Here is a 1,888-nt window from a genome sequence, read left to right as displayed (position 1 = left end):
GCACGATCCCTGACAAACCAGTTCACTCCAACACACAAGATCACGTGTACAGTTTGGTGAAGATGCACTAATGAATCTCAAGTCTGGTTTGATTTTGGACATTAAAGTGTCTTTACTTGCAGATATATACGGTAGGTGTTTATTTTCATTATTCAGTGTTTGGTGTGGAATATACTGTGACCTCAGTGAATATCCAGAATATCTTCTCTGGCAAACGCCATTAGTGCAATACCACTGTCACGGTTGCTGTATTGAACACTCATGAAGACACACTCATGGAGTAGCTATCCAAAAGTCTTTTATTTTAAATCCAACAACAGAAATCCAAGAAATCAGGAACACAATATCATACAACAACTCAAATACAACTAACACCAGACCAAGGTCCAACCAAGACTGAGGGTATAAATACAGAGCAAACATAAGGACAATCAAACAAATTAAACTGAAGACTACAATCAATCAGTAGGCAGCCTTTTACCCTCATTTCTCACATTTTGGCTCTGTTTAGGCGGCAGTATCCGCCGAGAGCAGCCTCACAGTGGTTAAACATGAGGTCAAATTAGTTTTGGGTATATCTAACAGGCAGTTACCTAAACCACATATTAATGTTTTATATTTTTTAAATGAAAATGAAAAGAGGGTTGTGTTTTATATTTTGAAGAAAACGAAAAGGCAGTGGTGTTTGATATAATTTCGTTTTATTGTAATGCATGTACGCGTTGCATGAACCACATTTTTGTGGCTATTAATATTTTAAATGAAACAGAAAAGAGGCAACGCTGTTTGATATAATATTTCGTTTTACTGTAATGTATGTATGTTCCCTGAATGACATTTTTGTGGCTGTTAATATGTTTACATGAAAACAAAAAGAGGCAGTGGTGTTTGATATCGTATTTCATCGTATTGTAATACAGTGTAGATAACATAGGCGAGCTGACTGACGTTATCAAGTACGCTGCTGTTCCATATTCAGAATTACCGGACTTGTGTCCTCCCGTCCTTGCGAAGTCCGAACTACCGAGGATGCAAGTCCAAACTTTGCATACTTTGTATTGAGAAACGGCCATGGTTATTCATTGTTACTAATTAGAACACACCTGTTTTGTATTAAGTATGTTTCCTTGTGTATTTAAACCTTTTAGTTCTTTCTGTTCGTTGTCTGGTGTTGGTTGTTTTAATACACACTGTTACTTTGCTACTTGTTTTTGTGAGGTTTAATTAAAGTATCGCTCCTATTTAAACTTATTCCTTCTCTTTGTCAATCTTTGTGGAATTTTTTTTTTTTTGTGACAACAATATTGTAAGAAGTGCTTGCGCATTCAATATGAAAGAGTTTTCCATCATGTGACCATTAGCTTCTCCTCCAACAAAACTCGGTCGATTACATCAGAGATGGAAGAGAGAATAATGATTCACATCCTGTTTTAGTGAATCATTCATTCCAGTGTGTCTTCAGCTTCAAAAATATTGTGATTGTTTCTGAGAAGCGTGATCCTTCCCACATGCTGCTGTGTGAAATATAGACTGAACGGCAGGTCAAATGGGCATCTGATGCTCAAAGACACAAGAGACACTCACTGACATCACTGATGATATTGCTGAGTTTCCACAGAAACTTTTTTTTTTGTCTTCTCCATGTTGTCCTGTTTTGTATGTTTTGTATTGACTTGTATTTTTTTTTGCATAAAAAAGGCTTTGAGCATTTTTCCCTTATTAGTTTTGCTGCTGCACTGCTTACATACTTTGTGAATTATGGAAACGATCATTATTATTAATTATTATTTATTGATTCATTTATTCTTACGATTGAAAATCATGTTCTGGAATGTTTTTCATGTGTGGTTTGGTTTGCACAGTAGTCCTAAATTATATGGACTCCTTA

The 1,888-nt window shown here is 35.8% G+C and overlaps 1 protein-coding gene across 1 annotated transcript in view; it reads left to right on the top strand.

Moving 5' to 3' along the window:
* The window catches only part of LOC131549824 (uncharacterized), a 56,426-nt gene that overhangs the window by 13,603 nt on the left and 40,935 nt on the right, over positions 1-1,888 (top strand). The gene's annotated exons all lie outside the window — the stretch shown is intronic.

Source organism: Onychostoma macrolepis, chromosome 11 (genome assembly GCF_012432095.1).
Source record: "Onychostoma macrolepis isolate SWU-2019 chromosome 11, ASM1243209v1, whole genome shotgun sequence".
Classification (NCBI taxonomy): Eukaryota; Metazoa; Chordata; class Actinopteri; order Cypriniformes; family Cyprinidae; genus Onychostoma; species Onychostoma macrolepis.
Note: the sequence above shows the minus strand (reverse complement) of the source record. Positions and strands in the feature narration are given on the sequence as shown.